General features: G+C 44.4%; 1 long non-coding RNA gene across 1 annotated transcript; it reads left to right on the top strand.

The window, feature by feature from the left end:
* The first annotated feature begins 5683 nt into the window (after positions 1–5683).
* On the top strand, positions 5684–9829 carry LOC123727834 (uncharacterized). The gene is made up of 3 exons (XR_014380910.1): positions 5684–5736; positions 5834–5904; positions 9393–9829. It is a non-coding gene; the product is annotated as an uncharacterized LOC123727834 (long non-coding RNA).
* The last annotated feature ends 372 nt before the right edge of the window (positions 9830–10201 follow it).

Raw genomic sequence — 10201 nt, 5'->3', positions numbered from 1 at the left:
CTCGCATCCGCTACAAGACCATGGTGCTTGCCTACGGAGCTGTGAGGGGAACGGCACCTCCGTACCTTCAGGCTCTGATCAGGCCCTACACCCAAACAAGGGCACTCCGTTCATCCACCTCTGGCCTGCTCGCCTCCCTACCTCTGAGGAAGCACAGTTCCCGCTCAGCCCAGTCAAAACTGTTCGCTGCTCTGGCACCCCAATGGTGGAACAAGCTCCCTCACGACACCAGGACAGCGGAGTCAATCACCACCTTCCGGAGACACCTGAAACCCCACCTCTTCAAGGAATACCTGGGATAGGATAAAGTAATCCTTCTAACCCCCCCTTAAAAGATTTAGATGCACTATTGTAAAGTGGTTGTTCCACTGGATATTATAGGTGAATGCACCAATTTGTAAGTCGCTCTGGATAAGAGCGTCTGCTAAATGACTAAAATGTAAATAAAAAATGTAAAATGTAATTGAAGGTCCTATTTAAGAGGGGTGTTTTCTATGGGATTTGGTGGGTAGTTGTTCCTTGTTTAGTGTTTGTGCACCTGACAGGACTGTTTTGTTTTGTTCTTTTTTTTGTATACATATTTATTTGTTTCTCCTTCTTCAAAATTAAAAGAAGATGAGTATACATATTCCCGCTGCATTTTGGTCCAATCCTTACGACAACCGTGACACTTACATAAATATGATATTTCAGTTTTCCTGTTTTTGCTTTGTCATTATGGGGTATTTGTGTGTAGATTGATGAGGAAACAAAACAATGTAATCAATTTTAGATTAAGGCTGTAATGTATCAACATTTGGAAAAAGTCAAGAGGTCTGAATACTTTCTGAATGCACTATAAATTAACACAGCCCAACAATAAAGTACAATAAATGAGAGCCTAAAGGTAATGCTGCCTTTGCAGACTGTGATAGACACACATCTGAAGTCAAAATGGTCTAATGAGTTTTGGGTACAACATGTTGGAAGGCAGTTCCTCTGTGATACTCAGTTGGACTAACAAACATAGCCTACCTTCTCTCCAGAGAAACCTCAAGTAGAGTCTATACAGTAAGGCAGTCTGGGATTGAATGCTTATTTTTCATCATCTCACAGAATAGAGCACTGAACCAGGCCATGAAAGGGAGAATGAGAATCATGTTATACTTGTCAGTCATTCAAAATGGTTAAACATCATCGGAAACATTATTTTGAAATTACCAGATTGAGTGTTTGTTGGTTGTGATCTGCAAGGCATTTAATCGCTTTACTGTCGGACACAGTACCCTTGCAACCATTCAGTAATTGTGACACAATGTCTCTGTGGAAGTTCAGTAGGCATATTAAGACATTATGAGATGTAATGCATTTTTGAAACAGAATTGATTCGAGAACTACGGGTTGTTTCTAGACCGGGCCACTGTCTTTAGGCCTATATTTACATTTACATTTAAGTCATTTAGCAGACGCTCTTATCCAGAGCGACTTACAAATTGGTGCATTCACCTTATAATATCCAGTGGAACAACCACTTTACAATAGTGCATCTAAATCTTTTAAGGGGGGGGGGGGGGGTTAGAATGATTACTTTATCCTATCCTAGGTATTCCTTAAAGAGGTGGGGTTTCAGGTGTCTCCGGAAGGTGGTGATTGACTCCGCTGTCCTGGCGTCGTGAGGGAGCTTGTTCCACCATTGGGGTGCCAGAGCAGCGAACAGTTTTGACTGGGCTGAGCGGGAACTGTGCTTCCTCAGAGGTAGGGAGGCGAGCAGGCCAGAGGTGGATGAACGCAGTGCCCTTGTTTGAGTGTAGGGCCTGATCAGAGCCTGAAGGTACGGAGGTGCCGTTCCCCTCACAGCTCCGTAGGCAAGCACCATGGTCTTGTAGCGGATGCGAGCTTCGACTGGAAGCCAGTGGAGAGAGCGGAGGAGCGGGGTGACGTGAGAGAACTTGGGAAGGTTGAACACCAGACGGGCTGCGGCGTTCTGGATGAGTTGGAGGGGTTTAATGGCACAGGCAGGGAGCCCAGCCAACAACGAGTTGCAGTAATCCAGACGGGAGATGACAAGTGCCTGGATTAGGACCTGCGCCGCTTCCTGTGTGAGGCAGGGTCATACTCTGCGAATGTTGTAGAGCATGAACCTACAGGATCGGGTCACCGCCTTGATGTTAGTGGAGAACGACAGGGTGTTGTCCAGGGTCACGCCGAGGCTCTTAGCACTCTGGGAGGAGGACACAAGGGAGTTGTCAACCGTGATGGCGAGATCATGGAACGGGCAGTCCTTCCCCGGGAGGAAGAGCAGCTCCGTCTTGCCGAGGTTCAGCTTGAGGTGGTGATCCGTCATCCACACTGATATGTCTGCCAGACATGCAGAGATGCGATTCGCCACCTGGTTGTCAGAAGGGGGAAAGGAGAAGATTAATTGTGTGTCATCTGCATAGCAATGATATGAGAGACCATGTGAGGATATGACAGAGCCAAGTGACTTGGTGTATAGCGAGAATAGGAGTGGGCCTAGAACAGAGCCCTGGGGGACACCAGTGGTGAGAGCACGTGGTGCGGAGACAGATTCTCGCCACGCCACCTGGTAGGAGCGACCTGTCAGGTAGGACGCAATCCAAGCGTGGGCCGCGCCGGAGATACCCAGCTCGGAGAGGGTGGAGAGGAGGATCTGATGGTTCACGGTATCAAAGGCAGCAGATAGGTCTAGAAGGATGAGAGCAGAGGAGAGAGAGTTAGCTTTAGCAGTGCGGAGAGCCTCCGTGACACAGAGAAGAGCAGTCTCAGTTGAATGCCCAGTCTTGAAACCTGACTGATTAGGATCAAGAAGGTCATTCTGAGAGAGATAGCAAGAGAGCTGGCCAAGGACGGCACGTTCAAGAGTTTTGGAGAGAAAGGAAAGAAGGGATACTGGTCTGTAGTTGTTGACATCGGAGGGATCGAGTGTAGGTTTTTTCAGAAGGGGTGCAACTCTCGCTCTCTTGAAGACGGAAGGGACGTAGCCAGCGGTCAAGGATGAGTTGATGAGCGAGGTGAGGTAGGGGAGAAGGTCTCCGGAAATGGTCTGGAGAAGAGAGGAGGGGATAGGGTCAAGTGGGCAGGTTGTTGGGCGGCCGGCCGTCACAAGACGCGAGATTTCATCTGGAGAGAGAGGGGAGAAAGAGGTCAAAGCACAGGGTAGGGCAGTGTGAGCAGGACCAGCGGTGTCGTTTGACTTAGCAAACGAGGATCGGATGTCGTCAACCTTCTTTTCAAAATGGTTGACGAAGTCATCCGCAGAGAGGGAGGAGGGGGGGGGGGAGGGGGAGGAGGATTCAGGAGGGAGGAGAAGGTAGCAAAGAGCTTCCTAGGGTTAGAGGCAGATGCTTGGAGTTTAGAGTGGTAGAAAGTGGCTTTAGCAGCAGAGACAGAAGAGGAAAATGTAGAGAGGAGGGAGTGAAAGGATGCTAGGTCCGCAGGGAGGCGAGTTTTCCTCCATTTCCGCTCGGCTGCCCGGTGCCCTGTTCTGTGAGCTCGCAGTGAGTCGTCGAGCCACGGAGCAGGAGGGGAGGACCGAGCCGGCCTGGAGGATAGGGGACAGAGGAAATCAAAGGATGCAGAGAGGGAGGAGAGGAGGGTTGAGGAGGCAGAATCAGGAGATAGGTTGGAGAAGGTTTGAGCAGAGGGAAGAGATGATAGGATGGAAGAGGAGAGAGTAGCGGGAGAGAGAGAGCGAATGTTGGGACGGCGCAATACCATCCGAGTAGGGGCAGAGTGAGAAGTGTTGGATGAGAGCGAGAGGGAAAAGGATACAAGGTAGTGGTCGGAGACTTGGAGGGGAGTTGCAATGAGATTAGTGGAAGAACAGCATCTAGTAAAGATGAGGTCAAGCGTATTGCATGCCTTGTGTGTAGGGGGGGAAGGTGAGAGGGTGAGGTCGAAAGAGGAGAGGAGTGGAAAGAAGGAGGCAGAGAGGAATGAGTCGAAGGTAGACGTGGGGAGGTTAAAGTCACCCAGACCTGTGAGAGGTGAGCCATCCTCAGGAAAGGAACTTATCAAGGCGTCAAGCTCATTGATGAACTCTCCAAGGGAACCTGGAGGGCGATAAATGATAAGGATGTTAAGCTTGAAAGGGCTGGTAACTGTGACAGCATGGAATTCAAATGAGGAGATAGACAGATGGGTCAGGGGAGAAAGAGAGAATGTCCACTTGGGAGAGATGAGGATTCCAGTGCCACCACCCCGCTGGCTCGATGCTCTAGGGGTCTGCGAGAACACGTAGTCAGACGAGGAGAGAGCAGCTATATGACTTGCCTTCTTTGACATTCTGTTATGACTTCTACAGGTCTACATTTGGGAGAATCCCTGGGTGTATCACTGAAGAGCTTATCAGTGAAAGTGGGGGAAGATGCCATTGTGAACTGCCTTCTGTCCACTAACTGTAGATTGGCCACTGTAAGCTGGTACAGGCAGAGTCCAGGAGAGAGGATTGAGATAGTACTGCGCTACCCCCTGACCAACACCTCCCATCTGCTCTACGGTCAAGGCTTCCATCCCAACATGTTCACTGTCCAGACCAATGATAGCAGCCCATTTCACCAGCAGCAGTTAGTGATCGATGGATCTAAAGAGAATTACATGGCAGTTTATTACTGTGGACCTACAGAAGGACTTGAGAGAAACAACAACTGATTTGTAGAAATTAATGTAAGGTATACTATGTAATAACATTGTACTGTATCTACAGATGTAGGATCTTAATTTGATAACTCTTTTGTTGCTGAGTATTTTCCTACACAGCAGGAAATGCAAACTGGTAGTTTATTCAATGTTTAAAAAGGCATCTAAGGCTTGTAATTTCCACTTTAACATTACTGACTGATTTGCCGTAACAAAATAATTGTCAACCCCTACCAAAAATATCCATTAATTACAATCCACATAATAATTCACATTTCCAGTTGCTGCAGGATTATTTTCCTGTTGTAGCAAACTGGCTCAAATTAAAATCCTGCATCTGTATAAGGTACTCTGTACTGGCCTTCCAAAGCAACTCCTAATAAACTCTCAGGTTGATATTGTTGTTTTGTTATTGCCATGTTCTGAGAGTGAATATTTCTCATGGGTTGACTAACAGTATAATGGCAAAGGGAGAGGTAAAGTTAAGCCGCTTGTGGTTTACCACAGACAATCCTCATTGTCAGCATCCCCCCAAATACTCCAGAGTGGGCAGAACTGGAGAAGTCCTACATGAGTCTACATTTGTTTCAGACACAACCACTCATACCAGTCCTTCTTGTTTTTCTAACCTCCTACAAACTGAATAACTGATCTACTTGTTTTGAGCGAGCGATAGAGGGGGACAACACGTGCCTTGGGAAAACACTAATGTTCCACCCAAATAGTTTTTCACAACATTTCCTCTTTGCTACGGTGTCCCTCCTCTAGACCAACTTAGTTGTGAGAAAGTCTGTATCTTTAGAGGAGATAGCAATATGACTGTATAATTTATTGATATTCTCCTAATTAGTGATTAACTGACGGTTCTGAACAGGATTGGGCTAAATGCTCAAATAAAAACCTGAGGTGAAGAACTATCTTTCCCTGCAGTAGAAGTCCATGTGAGAGGAGAGAGCTGTATGATACTAGGAGGACAAGACACCAATAATCTCAAGGGACTCACTAGCAGTTGGGTTTTCTCCTCTCCAGAGCACCAACTGAAACAGACAGAATGAACAGAGCACGAGGACTGTGTTTCACTTTATTACTACTACTGGGGTAACTTTCAACTCAACTTTCAATCCAGATTGCATTGTAGGTACTATGTGGACTTTTGCAGTGTTCTGATGATAATTATGGTCATATTTTTCCTCAGGTGTGTACATGGGAGCAAACCTCCTCAAAGGGAAGTGGTATTCAGTAGAGGGATCCAACTCTTTGTTGAAGGTAGGCTAAAATTAAATCCCTTTTGCATGAATAAAATGTAAATGTATAGGCTAATTGTTATGTACACATTCTCCCACAACGCAGGCCACAATTGGGTCGTTGCACCAATTCGGTGCCTTTTGAGAAGTGTTCAAGTAATTTTAACATTCTGTCATAAAGAGCCACTCAAATCAATTGTCACATGCTTTGCAGACAACAGGTGTGGACTAACAGTGAAATGCTTATTTATGGGTCCATGTCCAACAATGCAGAGTTAAAGCTAAGATAAAACATTTAATAACAAATTGAAAAAGCGACACAAGGAATAAATATACAGTGATTAACAAATAACAATGAGTAAAAAATAACATGGCTAAATACAGGAAGTAGAAAATAACATGGCTATATACAGGGAGTAGAAAATAACATGGCTATATACAGGGAGTAGAAAATAACTGTCACGGGTGTCGTAGAGATTAGACCAAAACGCAGCGGGAACGTGTAAACTCATCTTCTTATTTTATTTAAAAAAGGAAAACAAAAGAAACACGTATACAAAAACAACAAACGACACTAAACAGTCCCGTCAGGTGCACAAACACAAAACAGGAAATAACTACCCACAAATCCCATGGAAAAAACACCCCTCTTAAATAGGACCTTCAATTAGAAGCAACGAGGAGCAGGTGCTTCCAATTGAAGGTCAACCCAATAAACACCACATAGAAATAGACATACTAGAACTAACATAGAAATAGACTAACAAGAACATAGCCCAACAAACCCCGAAACACTCTAAACAAACACCCCCTGCAACGCCCTGACCAAACTACAATAACAAACAACCTCTTTTACTGGTCAGGATGTGACAATAACATGGCTATATACAGGGAGTAGAAAATAACATGGCTATATACAGGGAGTAGAAAATAACATGGCTACATGCAGGGAGTAGAAAATAACATGGCTATCGATAGGGAGTAAAAAATAACATGGCTATATACAGGGAGTAGAAAATAACATGGCTATATACAGGGAGTAGAAAATAACATGGCTACATGCAGGGAGTAGAAAATAACATGGCTATATACAGTGAAGGAAAAAAGTATTTGATCCCCTGCTGATTTTGTACGTTTGCCCACTGACACAGAAATGATCAGTCTATAATTGTAATGGTAGGTTTATTTGAACAGTGAGAGACAGAATAACAACAATTTTTTTTTTTAAAAACACATGTCAAAAATATTATAAATTGATTTGCATTTTAATGAGTGAAATAAGTATTTGACCCCTCTGCAAAACATGACTTAGTACTTGGTGGTAAAACCCTTGTTGGCAATCACAGAGGTCAGACGTTTCTTGTAGTTGGCCACCAGGTTTGCACACATCTCAGGAGGGATTTTGTCCCACTCCTCTTTGCAGATCTTCTCCAAGTCATTAAGGTTTCGAGGCTGACGTTTGGCAACTCGAACCTTCAGCTCCCTCCACAGATTTTCTATGGGATTAAGGTCTGGAGACTGGCTAGGCCACTCCAGGACCTTAATGTGCTTCTTCTTGAGCCACTCCTTTGTTGCCTTGGCCGTGTGTTTTGGGTCATTGTCATGCTGGAATACCCATCCACGACCCATTTTCAATGCCCTGGCTGAGGGAAGGAGGTTCTCAGCCAAGATTTGACGGTACATGGGCCCGTCCATCATCCCTTTGATGTGGTGAAGTTGTTCTGTCCCCTTAGCAGAAAAACACCCCCAAAGCATAATGTTTCCAACTCCATGTTTGACGGTGGGGATGGTGTTCTTGGGGTCATAGGCAGCATTCCTCCTCCTCCAAACACGGCGAGTAGAGTGGATGCCAAAGATGTTCATTGGCAAACTTCAGAAGGGCATGTATATGTGCTTTCTTGAGCAGGGGGACCTTGCGGGCGCTGCAGGATTTCAGTCGTTCACGGCGTAGTGTGTTACCGATTGTTTTCTTGGTGACTATGGTCCCAGTTGCCTTGAGATCATTGACAAGCTCCTCCCGTGTAGTTCTGGGCTGATTCCTCACCGTTCTCATGATCATTGCAACTCCACAAGGTGAGATCTTGCATGGAGCCCCAGGCCGAGGGAGATTGACAGTTCTTTTGTGTTTCTTCCATTTGCGAATAATCGCACCAACTGTTGTCACCTTCTCACCAAGCAGCTTGGCGATGGTCTTGTAGCCCATTCCAGCCTTGTGTAGGTCTACAATCTTGTCCCTGACATCCTTGGAGAGCTCTTTGGTCTTGGCATACTCCCTTTAAGAGTGTGCTCCTAATCTCAGCTCGTTACCTGTATAAAAGACACCTGGGAGCCAGAAATCTTTCTGATTGAGAGGGGGTCAAATATGTATTTCCCTCATTAAAATGCAAATAATTTTATAACATTTTTGACATGCGTTTTTCTGGATTTTTTTTATTGTTATTCTGTCTCTCACTGTTCAAATAAACCTACCATTAAAATTATAGACTGATCATATCTTTGTCAGTGGGCAAACGTACAAAATCAGGAGGGGATCAAATACTTTTTTCCCTCACTGTATAGGAAGTAGAAAATAACATGGCTATCTATATACAGGGAGTACCAGTACCGAGTCAATATGCAGGGGTACGAGGTAATTGAGGTAGCTATGTACTGTACATATAGGTAGAGGTAAAATGACTAGGCAACAGCACTTGTTCATTTTCATAAATGACAATAGTAAGTGCCAATAAAACTCGGCAGCTTGAAGTCCTAGACTCTGGACATGATTTACCTCTGGTTAGTTCAGCCATTCCTATGGGGGCAATTCATGGGGAAAGTGCCTACAAAAATACGCCATTACTATTGCTCTCTACTAAGTGCCAAATAAAGTAACAACGTTAACTGTAACACGGTTGAGGATTTCATCTGAAATCAGCCATAAATCCCCTTGTGACAGGTAGGATGGAAAGCTTGTTGTGTGAAACAGGGAGTGGCAATTGCATGCAAGCTTTACCAACAAAAATATTTTTGTTAGAAAATGTCTACCCTGTCTATCTATGGGTAACAGGGTTGATGTGTTATGCTCGACCCGCTTAGTTTTCCCCCACAACACCAGAAAATTGCCAAAAAAGAGCAGAACCAGCTCACCTGCTTTTACACTATGATTGGACAATTAGATGTTCAATGTTTCTTGTGAAAAAATAAATAGTTAAAGGAATAGTTTCACCATATTAAAACAAGAGTTCAGTTCACGTAACAGGGCTGACCTTAAAATGAGGGATGGATGTAAATGAATCATAACAATATAATAATCTTCAGATATGGCTTTGTCAAAGGAATATAATAACTAGGAAACTTGGAGAAATTTTGGGGTGAAGTGGGTTAAAATATTACACAGGGTTGATGCTGAGTTTTGAAACTTTAGCAAATATTTATTCATATTGAAAATCTGATTTATTTATTTACTTAATTTACTATAATTGTCCTTACCAACAAAAACAAAAAACAAAGACTCCCTGATGCTTCCAATAGTGGTGTCGGACACGAACAGCGTCTGGACAGGGGAAAGTAAACTACAATAATGCTGACACGGGGAACACAACTGAGGAACAGACATATATAGAGGGGCAATCAACAAAATGAAGGAGTCCAGGTGAGTCCAATGAGCGCTGATGCGCGTAATAATGGTGACAGGTGTGCGTAATGAAGGGCAGTCTGGCACCCTTGAGAGCCAGAGAGGGGGAGTGGGAGCAAGGGTGACAATAATATAACAGGCTTTAAAATTCAATATTGGTGCATAATTTCTACTTAAAATATCAAAAGGACACAAAAGGCTCTCATTTCGAGGAATGACCCAATTGTCTGTATTTCAATAACATTTGTTCAAGAGATACTGTAGTACAGAGTTCCAAATGTTTCTAAAAGTGTTTGGTTCCAACACCTTTCACCCTGAGAGCTTCATGCATGTTGATGTTCTTTCTCTCCTCAGGTTTGAACCCTTCTAATCCCTCTGTGCTAATCCTCTCCTCATTTGGCCGCAACCCTGGTGCCTCACCTACACTGGTGTGTGTACTCAGTGGTTTAAAAACACATCATTTGGTGGACATCATTTGGTGGATCAACGACACAGTGGTAACCCCTCAGAACAATGCCATTTGGAGTTCCAGGGGAAACGATGGCACGTACACAACTACCGGACTGTGGACTTTGTCTGGAAAGGACTGGAATCCCTATAGTAACTATGGGTGTGGAACAAGACATGAAGGAAAGCATTATAGAAATGGTACACAGCCCTCGCTTTGCATGGATTTTACTTGATTACAAATATTTGTTAACCTATC

This window comes from Salmo salar, chromosome 16 (assembly GCF_965601325.2).
Source record: "Salmo salar chromosome 16, fSalSal1, whole genome shotgun sequence".
Classification (NCBI taxonomy): Eukaryota; Metazoa; Chordata; class Actinopteri; order Salmoniformes; family Salmonidae; genus Salmo; species Salmo salar.
Note: the sequence above shows the minus strand (reverse complement) of the source record. Positions and strands in the feature narration are given on the sequence as shown.